The following is a 21,208-nucleotide window of genomic DNA, read 5'->3' as shown; positions in this document are numbered from 1 at the left end:
GGTATTTCTAGATGTCTTCTCATCTGGATTCTTAAATTATTGTATCGTGAATGAATATCAAACTTTTTAGATTCTATTCTTCTGCATATATTGATATGACCAAATTTTTCCTTTAATATGGTAATGTGGTCATCCACTTGGACAAATTTAGAATTTGTCCTGAATTTAGAGCTGGTTGATCAGAAGTTCTGGAGGCCAGGACCTGTGACAGGTGTCTAAGGGGAGACAGTCTTGGGGACTGAGCCTTCATATCTAAAATATGACACTATATCCAGGGGCCATGGGGCAGGGTCCTGGCTGGCCAGGGGTGGGAGCAGGGGAGGGCGCTAAGGGCAGAGGGGTCCCCTCTTCCCAGACCAGGTGGGCGAGACAGAAAAAGAGGCAAAATCCTACAGCACCCAGTATTCCCAGGTGGTCTCCCATCCAAGTACTAACTAGGACCAACCCTGCTTAGCTTCCGAGATAAGAGGAGATCTGGCATCTTCAGGGTGGCATGACCATAGATGGATGCAAGAGGCCCTGCTGCTATGCCTACCTCAGGCCCATTCGTGCTGACCCCTAGCTGCTGGCGCATGGGCCATTCCTGGGCCTCCCCTTCACCACCCAGGCCCATGGGCTCCCAGGACAAAGGGCAGCAGGCTGTTCTCACACACGATGCACCCCTACGCTGCCAAGCACCCTTTGCCACACAGACAGGGGAGGCACAGTCTCACGGCATGGCGGGGTGCCAGAGGCCTGGGTTATAGTAATGCTGGGGGCCTGGCTTCCCAGCTGCACTCCCAGAGCTGCAGGCTATGGGCCCCCACCGATGCTAGACTACTCAGGTCATCCGAAGAGAGAGGCCATTCTCAGGGTAGGCTATGGTTGGCCAGGGTCAGGGCCAAGGCCCCCAAAGCATTGGCGCTCCCCAGCTGCCTGCTGCCCACCTATACACTTTGCCATCTCCAGGTCTCTCACTGCCCTTCTTGCCGGTGCCATCTTACCCCACCAACCAACAGGCCCAGCCCTGTCTCTGCCCTTCCGCAGGAGACCCTGGGCGCACCCTCCCCCGCCCACCACAGGTAACCACCCCCACCGCAAAGTTGTCCACACCTTGCCCAGGCAATTCTACAGACCACCTGTTTTTATCGGGGGAAGGGGGAGACTGAGGGGCATGCTGGTGAAACCACCTCGCACACACCCACACACACCACCACCCAAACAGACAGACACACCTCCGTCGCACACCGGAACCAGCAAGCAGAGAGGCAGACACGCAGAGACAGACTTCCGGCAAAGAGCCTGCCCCTCGTGAGGCCAAGGCCTGAGGCCGAGGCCCCAGTGTGCAGCTGAGACAAAGTCTGAGGTGGGCTGGGGGTCTGGGAGCCAAGGGGACGGTTTACTGCTGTGGGCTGGCCCGCACCCAGTGCAAATGAAATGCAAATGAAATTTTCATATAATTTAAAACCTTAAAGTCATCACGTGCAGCTAAAAATAATCATAAAGTGTCTGGGTCATTTATAAGGTAAAATACTACAACATTAGTTCTTTTTTTTTTTTGAGATACAGTCTCACTCTGTTGCCTGGACTAGAGTGCCATGGCATCAGCCTAGCTCACAGCAACCTCAAACTCCTGGGCTCAAGCAATCCTTCTGCCTCAGCCTCCCGAACAGCTGGGACTACAGGCATGCACCACCATGCCCGGCTAATTTTTTTTATATATTTTTAGCTGTCCAGCTAATTTCTTTCTATTTTTAGTAGAGACAGGGTCTCACTCTTGCTCACACTGGTAATTTATTTTTGAAACTCCTTAAATTCAATCTGTAAATGTTGATTAAAAATTAAGTGGATATAAAAGTTAAAGGTTATCAAAGGTCTATAAAAGTCTTCATTACAGTCAAATTGGTTACAATTGAATGGACTTATTTAAGAGATTTTATTAAAATTAACTTTATCATTAATACACACATACAATGAAATTCAGTTTTCTCTTTTGAACTAGATTGTCATGTGCTACTAATAGGAATAACAAAATATTTTTTATTTACCTTTTCAACTGCAAAAAAGGAAGGAAAAGAAAGAAAGACACCAATTTCTCCTCCTTTATTACCTTGTACTTCCGTCTGTCTCTTAGATCTTATACTTGTTTGGGAAACTGAGTCTCCTCTCTCAAAGAATAGGATTCTTGCCTCTAAAAAATTGAATTATCAGTTTGGCTATAATTTTATAGTAACCTGCAGTCTTGCTTCATGATGAGTGTCTTATGATGAACAATTCATGACTTCACAACTTTAAGATTTACACTAAAATTTAAGGTTACCAAATATAGGAATTCTACTCAATGCATGTGATTTTATCTATAAGGTGTACCAAGGAATAAGAGGTTTTTAATAAGAAAAATTATAAAAGGAATGGAAGGTATTCTTATTAAAATATGTATAACTTTGTCTAATTCCGAGGTTATTTAAAGGTTGAATCCAAATAAATTTAGAAAGAAAAGAAAAACAAAATTCCACCTGTGAGTAAGAGAAAGATGTAAAAAGGTCAATGAATATAGAAATACATTTTTTGGTAAGAAAGGTTAAACAGAAAGAATAATGTAAAGAAAGGATCTTGGCCACAAGGGTCCCACTGAGGGACTGGATGGACCCAGGGCAGGTACCCACACCATCCTGGCAAAGGATGACACAAAATGAAAGTTGGGCCACAGATGCTGTCTCTGACATATCTTGGTCAAAGGGGGGAATTGTGAACTAAAATAAAATTTTAAGGCTCACCTCATCCCCGCAAACACACACACACACACACACACACCCCAATTGACTAAACGTACCCCTTCATGGCCACAGCAAGTCCACCTGCTCAAGGCCTCTTGGGCATGGCTCCGGGTCATGATCCTCAAATTTGGCTCAGAGTAAATCTTTTTAAATTGTTATACACAGTTTGGCTTTTTTTTTCCGTTGACACTTAAATATCCAGGCGGTGTCCGGCCCAGTGTGAGCCCAGCGGTGCTGAAGCGGCGGACGGGAGGAGGCCACGGGGTGGGGCGCCAGGCTGGGCCATAGGACATAGGGCGCCCCCTTCCCCCTTCCATGCAGGCCAATGGGCTGGACAAAAGAAGAGGCAAAAAGCCTATGGCTGCACCCGGTGTTCCCAGGCAGTCTCCTATCCAAGTCCTAACCAGGCCCGACCCTGCTTAGCTTCCGAGATCAGACGAGATCTGGCGCCTTCAGGGTGCTCTGGCCGCACAGGATGGCAACTGCCCCTGGATGCCCCAAGAGGCCAAGCTGCCCCGCATCCCTCCCTGCCAGTCCTGCCCGCTGCTCCACACCAGAGCTGACTCCTGGCCTCACCTTCTCAGCCCCAGGGCCATGGGGCAGGGTGGCAGGGGACAGGGGGCCGGGCTCCCAGGCACACGATGGGCCTCCACGCCACCCAGCTCCCCCTGCCCCAGTGAATAGGCCGTGAGGCGCTGTCCTGCTGCCTGGCGGGGCGCCAGAGGCCTGGGTCACGCTGGGGGCCCGGCCTCCCAGTCCCTCCCCCAGACCTGTACACTAGGGCCCTCCCCACGCCTGACCGACTTCCCGTGAGCTGAGCAGACCGGCCACGCTCAGGACATGTCCACAGGACCCCGGCACCTTGGCCTTCCCCTCCCACCAGAGGCCCCCTGCCCCACCCCCCACAGGAGCCACAGCTCATGCCCCCACTGCAAGGACCCTGCTGCACTCCCCGCGCTCTCTGCTGGCTCCATTGACCCACCCCCTCGCCCTGGCACTTCCATAGAACACCTGTCTGCGTCCGGGGCAGGGGGAGACTGAGGGCCATATATGTAATGGAAACTTTTTTACAGGCAAGAATCCTATTCTTTGAGAGAGGAGACTCAGTTTCTCAAACAAGTATAAGACCTCGGAGACAGACTGAAGTACAAGGTAATAAAGAAGGAGGCTAAATCTGTGTCTTTCTTTCTTTCCCTTCCTTTTTTTGCAGTTGAAAAGGTAAACAAAAAATCTTTTGTTATTTCTATTAGTAGCACATGACAATCTAGTTCAAAAGAGAAAACCGAATTTCGTTGTATTCATGTATTAATGCTAAAGTTAATGTCAATAAAATCTCTTAAATAAATCCATTTAATTTTAACCAATTTGACTGTAAATGAAGACTTTTATAGACCTTTGATAACCTTTAACTTTTATATCCACTTAATTTTTAATCAACATTTACAGATTGAATTTAAGGAGTTTCAAAAATAAATTAGACAAAATTATCCTTTAATGAAACACTTCTAATATTTTTATTAAAAATTTTTTGGATAGAATTGTTTCCCTTTCATCTAGAAGTTTCAATTACATATAAGGATGATAATGTCAACTCTTAGAAAAACCTAGGAAGTTAAAGTAACTTTGAACTGTTAGTCACCCATTTTATTAGCATTCCTAAATAGAAAAATAAGGTAACAAGGCATAAGCTTCACTGGCCACCCGGGCAGAGAGGGCATGCAACAAGAAACCAAGGAATGCACAGAGGACACGCACCCAAACCCACTGACACGCCATCTGACCAACCCATGGCTACCCATGCCAATCCATCCCAACCGCCACCCGACCAAGGAACAGGAGAGCCAGCTCTGGGGCCCACAGGTGCTGCTGCCACATGCAGGCCCCATGGGAACTGAGGCAGAACAAGCCTCCCCAGAGACAGGGCTGCACGTCTTCAGGACCTCAGGGTGAAGGGGCCAGCCCCATGGCCCTGCCTTCTTGTCCTGGCCCCGCCCCCAAACCTCCTCCACACCGTGCCCTCACCTGGGGGCCAGAGGGACCTCTCTGGCATGCTCCCTGGCTCTGGCTCTCTGACCCCACATCTGGAAGTCTGTTTCTGCACGTGTGCCTGTGTCTTTGCTTGTTGGGGTCTGTGACGGTGGCGCACCCGTGTGTTCGGGTGGGGGTGTGTGTCTGTGTTCCCAGAGCCGGCACGACATTGGTCTCCCCCTGCCCCGGACGTGGACAAGTGTTCTAGGGAAGTGCCAGGGCGAGGCAGTGGGGCAACGGAGCCAGCGGAGAGCGCGGGGAGCGTGGTGCTGTCCTTCTGGTAGGGGCATGTCCTGTGGCATTAAAGGAGCATACCACGTGCACTGCACACCACGTGCAACACACGCATACCACGCACTCTGTGCACTGCACACTACACATGCATATCGTGCACTCTGCGAGCCAGGTACAAGATGCGCATATCGGGTGCAATGCACACCAAGTGCAACATGCTCATAATGCATGCTCCATGCACCATGCGCAACACACGCATATCACGTGTACTGCAAACGATGTGCAACATGTGCATAACACACACTCCGCACACCACGTGCAACACGTGCTTATTGTGCACTTGGTGATCTGTGCACTACACGCGCATACTGTGCACACCACACACCAAATGCAACACGTGCATAATCCACACTCCACACACCGCGCACAACACACACATTGCCGGAGCACCAAATACCACACACAACACATGTTTAATGTGTGCTTCACGCACCACCAACATGCGCATACAGTGCGCTCTGCACATCGTGTCCAACAAGCTCATACTTCGCGCTCTGCACACCACATGCAACACGCGCGTAACTCACGCTCCCTGCACCCCGCATGACAGGTGCATACTGCTCGATATGCACACCATAGGTGACACATGCATACTGCACTCCACACACCTCATGCAACATGCGCCTAACGTGCGCTCTGTGCACCACACAAAACATGCACATACCGTGCGCTCTGCTCACTGTGCATGACACGCGCATACCATACACTATGCACGCCTCGCACAACACATGGATACCACGCGCACTGCATGACACACACAACACATGCATAGCAAGCAGTCCACACACCACATGCAACACATGCATAACGTGCTCCAGGCACCATGCCCAACACACATATATCATGTGGTCAGCCAACGGCGCACCACATGTGCATACCATGCACACTGCACAGCATGTGGAACATGCGCATACGGCACGCTCTGTACACCTCACACAATGAGAGCACACAGCGTGCCCTGCAAATACCATGGCACACACGTGTAGCATATGCACCGCACACCAAGCCCAACACATCCATAATGAGCACTCCACGCACCGTGCACAAGATGCACATACCGAGCACACTGCATACCACTCACAATATGCACATAATGCATGCTCTGTGCACCACATGGAACATGCACATACCATGCGCACTACACATCATGCACAACATGTGCATAAGATGTGCTCAATGTACTGTGCACAACACGTGCATATCACATGCTCGATGAACCACATGCTACATGCACATAATGCACGTTCCATGCCCCGCACTTGACATGCGCATACCACACACACCACTAACCATGCATGACACGCGCATACCACATGAACTACTCACCAAGCACTACAATCGCATACCATGCACTCCATGCACCATGTGCTACACGCACGTACCAAACACACTGTGCAGCACATGCAACATGCACATAATGTGTGCTCTGTGCCCCACGCACAACATGTGCATTCCATTCACCACACAGAACATATGCATATCACGTGCTTGGTGAACCACACACTACACATGCATACTGTGCGCACCATGCACCACATGAAACACGCGCATAACATGAGCTCCATGCTTCGTGCATGACTGTTGATTACCATACGCACTGCACACCTAGCACAACACACACATAACATGCGCTCCATGCACCATGCATAACACACTCATTTAGCACGCTTGGTGAACCCTGCACAAACCGTGTATAATGTGCCCTTGACAAACCACACGCTACATGTGTAAAACACATGCTCCAAGCACCACTTGCAAAATGCGCATTCTGGGCAAACTACACACCATGCCCAACACATGCATAACATGCGCTCTGCACACAGCATGTAACATCAACTTACCATGTGCTCCGCGCACTGCACGCAATCCGTTTATACCATATGCTCTGCCAACCACATGCTTCACATGCATACCGTGTGCACTGAGCACCAGGCACAACAAGCACATAACATGCGCTCCGCGCACAATGAGCAACATGCACATATCGTGTGGTGAACTGTGCGCTACATGCTCCTACCGTGCACCCCAAGCAATGGGCGCAACAGATGCCTATCGCATGCTATAGGCACCGCGCACTACATGTGCATACCACGTGCTCTGTGAATGGCGTGGTATGCATGCATAGCACATGCACTGTAAACCAAGCACAACACGTGCATTAAGTGTGCTCTGCACACTGCATGCAACACGTACATAACACACTCTGCACACCACACCCAACACTCACATATCATGCACTCCACGCACAGAGCACAATATGTGTACACTGCGCGCTCCTCACACCACATGACATGCACATATCATGCACTCCACACACCGTGTGTGACATGTGCATACCCCACAATCCCCACACTGCATGACACGTACACACCGCATCCCACATACCACAAGCAACACATGCATAATGCGTGGTCCGTGCACTGCCTGATGTATGTACTTACTGCGCACCATGTGAAACATGTGCATATCGCGTGCTCTGTGAACCACGTGCAACACACAAATATAGTGCCCTCCACGCACCATGCACCACTCATGCACACCATGCACTGCACATACCGTGAAAGACACGCGCATACCATGCACACCACGTGCTGCACATGCATACCACGTACTCCGTGCACCGTGTGAAACACAGGCATGCCGTGTTCCATGCACTGCGTGAGACACATGTATAACACACACTCTGCACACTGCGCAAAACACATAAATATTGCATGATCCGCATACCATGTGCAACACGTGTACACCGTATGCTCCGTGCACTGTGTGTGACATGCAAATACCATGCACACTGGTCACAACGTGCAAGATGCGCATACCGCGTGCAGCACACACCATGTGCAACACATGCGTACCGCACACTCCACACACCATGTGAAATGCACAAACTGGATGCTCCGCACACTATGGGTGACACATGCATACCATGCACTGAACAACGTGAGCGACACGTGCATAATGCACACTCCACTCACCATGCACGACTCCCGCATACTGCGCACTGCACACCATGCGCGATGCGCATAACGTGTGCTCCACGCTCTGTGTCCAACATGTGCCTACCATGCACCACACATCTCGTGCAACATGCAAATACTGTGTGCTCCACCCACCATGTGCAACACGTGCATTCCAGGCTCACTGTGCACCATGCAGAATATACATATACCACACGATCTGCAGACCTTCGGCGACAAACGCATACCGTGCACCACACACCTCATGCAACATGTGCATAGTGCATGCTCTGCGCATCTCACACAACATGTGCATATCGTGCTCACCGCTCACCACACACAACAGGCACATAATGCACGCTTTGCGCAATGTGCACAACACGCGCATAATGCGTGCTCTGCACCCCGTGCACTACATGCACATAACACGCACTACGTGCACCACAAAGAACACACGCGTATCTCATGCTCAGTGAACTACACACTACAAGTGCAAACTGTGCTCACCATGCACCACGTGCAACACGTGCATAACATGCACTCTACCCACCGCTCCTGACTTGTGCATAACACACACCACATACCAGATGCAACAGGCACATAACACGCGCTCCATGTACCATGAACAACCTGTGCATATCCTGCGCTTGGCAAACTGTGCACTACTTGCACATACTGCACGCACCGGACACTGCATGTTACATGCGCATAACGCGCTGAAGGCGCAAAACACACATACTGCACACGGCACACGTCATGCTACACCCATTAGGTGCACTCTGTGTACAGCGCACAACACACACATACTGTGTGCAGTGCTCACCATGCACAACACGTGCATACCGCATGCTGCACACCTCGCATGACATTCGCATACAGCATGCTCTGCCCACTGCACACCACACGTGCATTCTGGGCATCCGCACACTACGGGCAAGACACACATAACACGTGCTCCATGCACCACATGCAACACATGCATACCGCACCTGGTGTGCTGCACATGCAGACTGTGCACTCCATGCACCGTGTGAATCACATGTATGTCACGTTCCATGCACTGCGTGAAGCACACACATACCATGCACTCCGTGCACTGCATGAAACACATACTTATCACATGATCCATGTACCATGCCAACACATGTAAACCACATGCTCCGCACACCACGTGAGACATGTGCATACCATGCACACCAGTCACAATGCGCAAGATGCGCATACCACGTGCAGCAAGCACCACATGCCACACATGCATACCACACACTCTGTGCACCATGTGACATGCACAAACCGGATCCTCCATGAAGATGCGCAACACGCGCATACCACGCGCTGAACAACATGAGCGACAAGTGCATAATGTGTGCTCCGCTCACCATGCACAACACCCGCATACTGCTCATGGCACATCATGCGCGACTCGAATAATGCACACTCTGCCTGAAGCACACACATACCATGCACCCCATGCACTGCACGACAGACATACTTATCACATGATCCATGTACCATGCCGACATGTGTAAACCACATGTTCCCCACACCACGTGAGACATGCGCATACCATGCATGCCAGTCACAAGATGTGCATACCACGTGCAGCAAGCACCACATGCGACACATGTATACCGCACACTCTGTGTACCGTGTGACACACACAAACCAGATGCTCTGCGCAAGATGCGCAACACACGCATACCACGCACTGAACAACATGAGCGACAAGCGCATAATGCATGCTCTGCTCACCGTGCACAACACCCACATACCGCGCACCGCACATCGTGCGCAACTCGCATAATGCGTGCTCTACGCTCTGCATCCAACACTTGTATACTGCACACCACTCACCACATGTGACACACGCATATGATGCACTGCACACCTCGTGCAACATGGAAATACCATGTACTCCATGTACCGAGTGCAACACTCACATTCCGGGTGCACTGCTCACCGTGCACAACATGCACATACCACTCAATCCGAGCACCTTGGGTGACACACGCATACAGTGCACTGCACACCTTGCGAAACACACGCATAACGTGCACCCTGTGCACCGTGCACAACATGCATATACCGCACTCACCGCTCCCCACACACAACAGGCGCTTAATGTGCAGTCTGTGCACCACGTGCAACACACGCATACTGTGTGCTCGGCAAACCACACACTATACACACAAACCTTGCTCACCATGCACCACACACAACACGTGTATAACCTGCACTCCATGTACCGCGCCTGAATTGCACATACCACACGCTGCACACCAGGTGCAACACGGGCATAACACGTGCTCCACAAACCACGCGCACCGCATGCATACCCTGTGCTTGGCAAATCGTGTGCTACTCGTGCATACTGCATGCACCACATACCACATGCTACAAATGCATAAAGTGCTCAAGGCACAACACATGCATACCACATGTAGCACACCTCGCGAGACAGGCACATACTGCGCACTCCACGCATTGCATACCACATGTGCATTCCAGGTGACTACACACCAAGTGCAAAATGCGCATAACACGTGCTCCACACACCGTGCACCACACGCGCATTATCATGGACTCCACGCACGATGTGCAACATGCACATATCACTAGCTCAATGAACCAGGAGTTACGTGTGCATACCGTGCACTACACTCCTCGTGCAACTTGCACATAACACGCGCTATGTACACCTTACCCAACATGTGCATATCACACAATTTACATACCATGCACAACACTTATGTACTGCACACAGCACACCACACACAACATGCTTATCACATGCATTCCATGCACCATGTGCGAAAGTAGCATACTGCTCAATCCATGCTCCATGCACCACATGCACATACAACACATGCCACACACAACGTGCAACACATGCATATCACATGCTCCGTGCACCGTGCACAACACACAAATACCATGCGCTCGATGAACCACATGCTACACGTGCATACCACATGACACACAGCACAAATAACACGCACATAACATGCACTCCATGCACTGCGTGCTGCTCACACATACCCCGTGCTCTGCACCCTGTGCCCTGTAAGTGCATACCATGAGCTCCATGAACCAAGCATTACACACACATACCATGTGCACTGCACAGCACGCGAAACATGCACCTATCATGCGCTATGTGCCACACGACCTACAGGTGCCTAGAGTGCGCTCTGAGCACCACATGCTACACGTGCGTACCACACGCACCATGCACCACACGCAACACGAGCATAACACTCGCTCCACACACCACATGCAACACGTGTATAACATGCGCTCCACACTCCACATGCAACACGTGCATTCCGCCCACTCCGTGCACCACACGCAACCCGCGTATATCATTCACTTGGCAAATTGCGTGCTACTCACGCATACTGCACGCACAGCACACTGTATGTGACATGCGCATAATATGCTGTCCACGCACCGTGCACAAGACATGCATAACACGTGCTCCTCACACCACATGCAACATGCGCATACTGCGCTCGGTGACCCATGAGCTTCACGCACATATCCTGCACTCGGTGAACTGCGCGCTACTTGTACATACTTGGCGCTGCGCACTGCGTCAACACGTGCATATTGCACGCTCAGCGAACCCTGCGCTGCATGCACATACCATGCTCTCAACACACCATGCGCAACCCGCTCATGATGCACACTCCACACACCATGCACAACATGCGCATACCACCCAATCCACGCACCTTGAGTGATACACGCATACCGTGCACCACACACCTTGCACAACACATGCATAAAGCATGCTCCATGCGCGACACACATATACTGCATGCACTGCTCACCAAGCACAACACGCACATAATGTGCACTGGGTGCACAGCGCACAACATGCGCATACTGTTTCATCTGCCCACCTTGGGCCACAGATGCATACCACACACCACACACCTCACGCAACATGTGCATAATGCACACTCCGCACAACATGTGCATAATACATGCTCCGCGCACCACCTGAAACATGTCAATAAGGGGTGATCTGTGCACCGTGCACAACACATGCATTCCACGTCCTCTGCATACCGCGTGCAACCTGCGATACATGTACCAAGCACAAAACGCATATATTGCTCAATCCGCATACTGTGGGTGACACACACATAAGGCACACTACACACCTCACATGACTCGCACTTAACGCATGCTCCATGTACCACACAGGACACAGGTATACCACATGCACAGCTCAGCATGCGAAACATGAGCATACCGCATGCAATGCACACCACACGCAGCTCCGCGCACTGTGTGTGACAGGTGCATACTATGCTCTCTGTGTACCGGGTGCGACACGCGAATGTACCGTGCACCCCGCCTACCATGCACAACATGCACATGCCGTAAGCACCGCACACTGTGTTCTGCACATGCATACCATGCACTCCATGCACTGTGTGAAAAACACACATACCGTGTGCTCCATGCCCCCAGCGTGACATGTGCATACCACATGCTCCATGCAACATGTGTGACCTGTGCATGACGGTGCACCGTACACCATACAAAAAGTGCACATATCGCATACTCAACACCTGAGTGCCACACATGCAAACCGATCACCAAACACTGAGTGTGAAACACAAGCATACCATGCGATCAGCACACTGCATGTGACATGCACATACTGTGCACACTATGCAACATGCATGACATGTACATACCACACTATCTGTGCTGCAGACATGACATGTTCATACCAGGACAGCGCACACCAAGCAAAACACACGCATACCACGAGCACCATGCACGGTGTGAAACATATGCATACCACACATTACAGGTACAAATAGCGCAATCCATGCACCACACACCACACGTGCATACCGCACACCCTAGAAATGTGTGATTCACTCACATTGCGGCCTGTTCCACACACCCTAACACCAACCCCGACCCAATTATCTAAGCCAAAACTGCAACCCTAACCCCAAACTCTAACACTAACCCTAAATCTTAACCATAACCCTAACCCTAACACTACCCTAACCTACCCTAACCCTACACTATCCCTAACCCTAAGCCTAGCCCTAGCCCAACCCTAACCCTAATCCTAACTCCAACCCAACCCTGCCTTTACACAACCCTAACACTAAAACCAACCCCAACCACAACTCCAACCCTAACTCCTAACCCTAACCCTACCCTAATCTTACACTAACCCTAACCCTAAAGCAAACACTACCCCTACCCCTACACTACCCTACCCTAACCCTAACACTATCCCTAAGCCTAACCCTAACTCTAACACTAACACTAATCCTACACTAACCCAAAACCTAAACCAAACCCTACCCTTATCCCTACACTACCCTACCCTAGCCCTAACGCTATCGCTAAGCCTAACTCTAAGCTTAACCACAACCCCAACCCTAACCCCTAACGCTAATCCTACCCTAATCCTACCCTAACCCTAACCCTAAACCTAACCCTAACCCTACCCCTACACTACCCTACCCTAACCCTAAACTTATCCCTAACCCTAACCCCTAACCCTAACCCATAACCATAACCCCTACCCCAAACCCAACCCCTAACCCTAACCTAACCCTAACACCAACCCAAACCCCCAACTTCTAACCCTAACCCTAACCACAAACCCTAACCCTAACCCCTAAACCTAACCCAAACCCCAACGTCAAACCCAACACCAAACCCTAACACCAAATCCTAACACTAACCCTAACCCTTAACCCTTACCCTAACCTCAACCCCAAACCCTAAACCTAACCCTAACCGTATACCTAACCCTAACCCCAAACAACCCCAAGCCTGACACTGACTATGACCCTGACACTAAGCCCAAACCCTAACCCAAAACCTAACCCCTAACCCTAACAAAAACCCCAACCACAAACCCAACCCCTAACCCTAACCCAACCCCAACTCCAACTGCAACCCCAAGACTTAACCCTAACCCAAACCCTAACCCCAAACCCCAACCCCTAACCCTAACCCTATACCTAACCCTAATGCCAAACCCAACACCGAGTCTGAACCTGACCCTGACCTCAACCCCGACCTTGACCCTAAACCTAACCCTAACCATACCGTGTGCAACATGTGCATAACCCGTGTTTTGTGCACCACATGCAACACACATATCACATGATCCGTGCACCAAGTGTGAGAAATACATAGCTCACACCTCTCATCAAACACAACACAAAAATATAGCTCACTCTATGCACTGTGTGCAATACACACATATTGCATGCCCAGTGAATCCCACACTACACGCAGATATGTGTGCAACACAAGATGTGTGACACATGCATAATGTGTGCTCAGCCCACTGCGTGTAACACACGCATAAAAAGCGATCCGTGCACCATAAGCCACATACGCATAATGCGCGTTTTGCGCACCACGTGCAACACACACATACCATGTGATCTGCGCACTGAGCATGATACCTGCACACCACACACCACACACTGCATGCAACACGTGAATATAGTGCACTCCATGCACCACGTGCGACACAGAGATACTGCATGCTCTGAGCACCCCACGTGACACACGCATAATGCACACACCATGCAACGTGAATGACATGCACTTGCCACACACTACGCACCTTGTTTGACACGTGCATACCGTGTGCACCATGCATAATGCACAACACGCTCATAACACGTGCTCTGCACACCAAGCATGACACTCACACACCGCACTGCCCACAACACGCACATATCACCAGCTCCACATACCGTGTGCAACCAGCACATAAGGTGTGCTCTGTGGACCGGGCGTGACAGGCGAATATCACGTGCACTGTGCACAAGACATGAAACACGCATACCACAGGTATCACACACCCTGCACCGTGTGCAACACGCACATAACCACGTGCACTGCATGCCACACGTGCATATTGTGCACTCTGTGCACCACATGTCACACACACATACCACACGCACCGTGCACCACATACCACATGCACATACTGCACGCTCCATGCACCACATGCCACACACAGAGACCTGGCACCACCGCCTGCCGCATGATACATGTGCATACCAGGGGCCATGAAACGCATGCAACACACACATAACGCACACTCCACACACTGCGTGTGACACATGCATAGCACGTGATAATGCACCATGTTACAAGCGCAAAATGTGCTTTCTGGGCACCATGTGCATCATGCGCATAAATTGTGATGGGCCTACCAAGCTCAACATGCACATCCTGTGTGTACTGTGCACCGCGCACCTCACGTGCATACTGTGCACTTCACTCACTGTATGCCACACGCGCATACAGCACACAACACGTGCCATGTGCGACATGCTCATACCAGGCACCACCCACTGAGTGCAACACGTGCATACCGCACACGCCACACACTGCACAAAACACATGCATATCGCATGCTCAGTGGGCCGGACCCAACATGTGAATATAGCACACTCGGTGAACCACAGGTAACATATGAATATAGCACGCTCCATGCACCACGTGCGACACACGCATACCACATGATAATGTACTGTGCGACACACACACATAACTCGCCTTACTATCTATGCATGCAACATGCGCATACCACCTAATCCACGCTCGGAACACGACATGTGCATACCACACACTGCACACTGCAGATGACCTGCGCATAACACACACTCCATGCAAGGCCTGGGACACATGTATAGCACATGATCTGTGCACCATGAGCCACACGTGCATAACACACATTTTGTGCACCACATGCAACATGTGCATACACGTGATCCTTGCACCGAGCACCACACACCGTGGCAATGTGTGCATAATGCACCCTCCGTGACCTGTGTGGGACATGCACATAACACATGATAACGCACCATGTGCCACACGCACATAATGCACTTTCCAGGCACCACGTGCATCATGCACATACCACATGATCTGCCTACCAAGCGCAACATGCACATACCGCGCGCACCACTCACCATGCATCACACGCACATACCGCACACCATGCGTGCCGTGCGCAACATGCTCATACCAGGTGCCACTGACTGCATGCAACATGCACATAACGCAAAATCCGCACACCGCACAAAACATGTGCATATCGCATGCTCGGTGGGCTGCACCCAACACGTGAATATAGCATCCTTGGCAAACCACAGGTAACACGCGAATATAGCATGCTCTGTGCACCAAACATGACATGCGCATAACACGCGATAATGCACCATGCGTCACATGCGCATAACTCGCCCTCCATGCTACGTGTGCCTCATGTGCATACCACCCAATCCGCACTCCAAACGCGACACATGCATACCGCATACCACACCACAGGCAACATGCGCATAACAAACACTTGGTGCACTGCATGGGACACGCGCATATCACATGATCCATGCACTGTGTGCCACACCTGCATAATACGCATTCTGTGCACCACGTGCAACATGTGCACACACGTGATCTGTGCACCGAGCACCACATACCATGGCGATATATGCATAACATACCTCCGTGCACTGTGTGGGACACACGCATATCACGCAATAATGCAGCATATGCCACATGTGCATAACGCACTTTCCAGGCACCACATGCATCATGCACATACCACGTGATCTGCCTACCAAGTGTAACATGCGCACACCACTGTGCACCACATGTGCAGACTGCATGCTTCACGCACCACACACCACACACGCATACCATGCACAACCCATGCCATGTGCGACATGCTCATACCAGGCGTCACCGACTGCGTGCAACATGCACATACCGCACACTCCGCGCACCACACAAAACACGTGTATATTGCATGCTCTGCGGGCTGCTCCCAACACGTGAATCTTGCACACTCGGCAAACCGCAGGTAACATACAAATATAGCATGTTCCACGCACCACACATGACACGTGCATACCATGTGATAATGCACCATGAGCCACACATGCATAACTCGCCTTCCGCACTACATGTGCAACATGCGCATAACACCTGATCTGTGCACCAAGCCCAATGCGCACATCGTGCACTGCACACCACGGGCAACACGTGCATAACACACACTCCACACACTACGTGGGACATGCGCATAGCACATGATCCATGCACCATGTGCCACACGTGCATAACACGCATACTATGCACCACCTGCAAAATGCACATACACTTGATCCGCACTCCGAGCAAAGTATACCATGTCGACAAGCACATAATGCACATTCTGCGCACTGCATGGGACACTCACATAACAGGAACTCTGCGCGTCAAGTGTGATATGCGCATACAACACAATCCTCACGCCATGCACCAAACACACAAAACGCGCTTGCCACACACCACACATCGTGTGTGACACGCGCGTACTGACTGCACAGCGAATCTTGCATGACACATACATAATGCACTATCCATACACTGAGCGTGACATGCGCACCGCACACCGCTCTCTGAGTGCAACATGCACTTAATGCACACTCCACATTTCGTGCACAACCAGAGCATACCGCGTGCTCCGTGCACCGTGTGCAACAGGCGCATACCATGCCATGCGTGCAACTCGTGTGAGAGGCTCATAATATACGTTCTGCCATCACCCATGACAGGTGTATAAAATGCAATGCTTGCTCCAGGCGGCAAACATGCATGAAATGCATGGCGCGCACCATGCACCAAACGTGAATATCGTGCATTCCATGCTCCGCATGGAAAATGTGCATAGTACATAACGTGAACCGAGTGTGACAGGCAAATACTGCGTGCTCGGTGCACCACACACGACATGAGCATAAAGTACGCACTGTGTAACATAAGCAACCGGACCATACCACATCGTCCTTGCACTGTACATGACAAGAACATGCCGCAAGCTCAGCGCACCTCACGCTACATGTGCATACCACACACTCTGCACACGTTAACACCAGCCCCAAGGGCTAGGCCTACCTCTGACCATGACACTTACTCTTACCCTAAACCTAACACATACCAGTGTTAGGGGTTGTGTACTGGGTTGGGGTCAGAGTAAGGGTATGTGTTCCCCGACCCAGAACACAAGGCCTAACACAAAACCCCAACCCTAACCCCAAACTCTAACATTAATCTTAACCTTAACCCTAAACCTAAGCCTACACTACCCTGACCCAAAGTCTACCCTACCCCAAAACCTAAACCTAGCCCTAACCATAGCACTAACCCTAACCCTAACTCCAACCCAACCCTACCCTTATCCTACCCTAACCCTAACCCTACCCTAACCCTAACCCTAACCGTGCCCTACCCGCCCCTAACCCTAACCCCAACCCTAACCCTACCCTAACCCTAACCCTAACCCTAACCTAACCCTAACCCTAACCCAACCACATACCACGTGAGGCACACGGTGAGCATGACATGTGCATACCACGCACCGCACACCATGGGCAACACGCACATAACGCACGATCCATGCACTGCGTTGGAGGCCCGCATGCCGTGTGTTCAGCACACAGTGCGCCACAGGTGCATACCACGTGATCTGTGCACCGTGCAACAAACATGCATATCATGCGTTCCATACACGGCATGCCAAATGTGCATATTACACTATCCACACACCATTCATGACACGCACATAACATGCATTCTGGGTGCTGTGTGCAACATGCACATAAAAGTGATTCGCCCACTGAGCACGACACGCATGTACTGCGTGATCCATGAACCATGCACCAAACATGCATAATGTGTGTAGCATGCACTGTGAACGAAACATGCTTGCCACGCACTGCGCATTGTGTACAACATTCACATACCCAGTGCACCACACACGATGCACAAAACATGCTTAATGCGCACTCCGTGCACCGACTGTGACACGTGTATAGTGCACACCGCACTCTGCATGCAACACGCACATACTGTGCACTCGGCGTATCATAAGTGACCAGAGCATATCGCATGCTCTGTGCACCATGTGCAACAGGCTCATAACATGCAGAACTTGCACTGTGTGGAACAGGCAGACACCACTCCATGCGTCCACCTCGCATGACAGGCTGATAATGTACATTCCGCCACCATGTGTGAGAGATGCATAAAACGTGATCTGCGCACTGGGTGGCAAACACGCATGATGCACATTCTGTGCACCGTGCTCAAAACATGCATATCGTGCATTCCATGCACCACATGCAAAATGTGCATACCACATTATCCGCGCACTGAGGGCGACATGCACATACCGTGCACTCGGTGCAGTACACACGACATGTGCATAACGCACGCTCTGTGTACCATAGGCAAACGGACCATACCGCATGATCTGTGCCCCGCACATTACAGGAAAATACCGTATGCTCAGCACACCTCACGCTACATGCACATACCACACCCTCTGCACACCCTAACACCAACCCCAAGAGCTAGGCCTACCACTGAACCTGACATTTACATTTACCCTAACCCTAACACATACTGGTGTTAGGGGTTGTGTTCCGGGTAGGGGTCATGGTTGGGTTCAGAGCAAGTGTATGTGTTCCCCGACTGGAACACAACCCCTAACACCAAACCCCACCCTAACCACAAACCCTAACACTAACACTAACCCTTAGTCCTAAACCTAACAATACCCTACCCCGACACTAACCCTACCCTACCCCAAAACCTAAACGTAGCCCTAGCCATAACACTAACCCTACCCTAACTCCAACCCAACCCTACCCTTACCCTAGCCCTAACCCTAACCCTACCCTAACTCTAAGCCTAACACTAACCGTAACCCTGCACTAAACCTAACCCTAACCCTAACCTTAACCGTAACCCTAACACTACCCTAACCTTACTCTAAACCTAACCCTAACACTAACCCTAACTCCGCCCTAACCCGACCCTAACCCTAACCCTAACCCAACGGCATACCACGTGAGTTGCGCACTGAGCATGACATGTGCTTACCATGCACCGCACATGGTTGACAACACACATGTAATGCATGATCCACGCACTGTGTTGGAGATGCACATACTGTGCACTCCGTGCACAGTGTGCCATAGGCGCATGCCATGTGATCCACGCACCATGCGCCAAACATGCCTATCATGCATTCTGTGCACCGCATGTCAAATGTGCATATTATGCGAGCTGCGCACAGTGCACGACACACACATAACATGCATTCTGGGTGCCGTGTGCAACATGCCCATACATGTGATCTGCCCACCAAGCGCGACACGCACGTACTGCATGATACACGAACCGTGCACCAAACACGCATAACGTGTGCAGCGTGAACCATGAAAGAAATGTGCTTGCCACGCACTGCGCACTGCATATGACATATACATACCAAGTGAACCACACATGATGCGTGACACACGCTTGACGTGCGCTCCACGTACCTATTGTAACATGCGTATAGTGCACACTGCACTCTGCATGCAGCATGCACATACTGTGCACTCAGCATATCATGCACGACTGGAGCATACCGCATGCTCTGCACACCATGCCAAACAGGGGCCTAACATGCACACTGTGCACTGTGCGCAACAGGAAAATATGACGCCGTTCGCACACATCACGTGACAGGCTCATAATGTACATTTCGATACAATGCATGGCAGGTGCATAAAAAGTGATCCACAAACCAGGCACCAAACATGCATGACGCACATTATGAATATGGGGTGCAACATGTGCATACCACATAATGCGCACACTGAGCATGACATGGGCTTACCAGGCACCACAGACTGTGGGCAACACGCACATAACGGACTATCCACAAACTGCATGGGACACGTGCATACCGTGTGCTCTGCGCATGGTACGCCACAGGTGCATACCACGCAATCTGCACACCATGAGCCAAACATGCATATCACGCGTTCCGTGCACCACATGCCAAATGCACATATCACACGATCCACGCAGTGTGTGCCACATGCGCTTAGCATGCGTTCTGGGTGCCCTGTGCAACATGCACATACACATGCTCTGCCCACCGAGTGCGACACGCGCATACATTGCATCACACACTGTGGGCAGCATGCACATATTGCATGCTCCATTTGATTCATAGGACATGCCCATACCACATGCTCTGGCACCGTTTTTGAAAGATGAGCACACCACGTGATCTGCAAAGCATGCACAAAACACGCATAACATGTGCATGGTGCA

General features: G+C 50.9%; 2 pseudogenes; both read right to left on the bottom strand.

Moving 5' to 3' along the window:
• Positions 1-386: 386 nt before the first annotated feature.
• Positions 387-505, bottom strand: LOC123630985 (annotated as a pseudogene).
• A 2,605-nt stretch (positions 506-3,110) lies between these two features.
• Positions 3,111-3,230, bottom strand: LOC123630897 (annotated as a pseudogene).
• Positions 3,231-21,208: the final 17,978 nt, after the last annotated feature.

Source organism: Lemur catta, chromosome 1 (assembly GCF_020740605.2).
Source record: "Lemur catta isolate mLemCat1 chromosome 1, mLemCat1.pri, whole genome shotgun sequence".
NCBI lineage: Eukaryota > Metazoa > Chordata > Mammalia > Primates > Lemuridae > Lemur > Lemur catta.
This window is presented reverse-complemented; position numbering and strand designations above follow the sequence as displayed.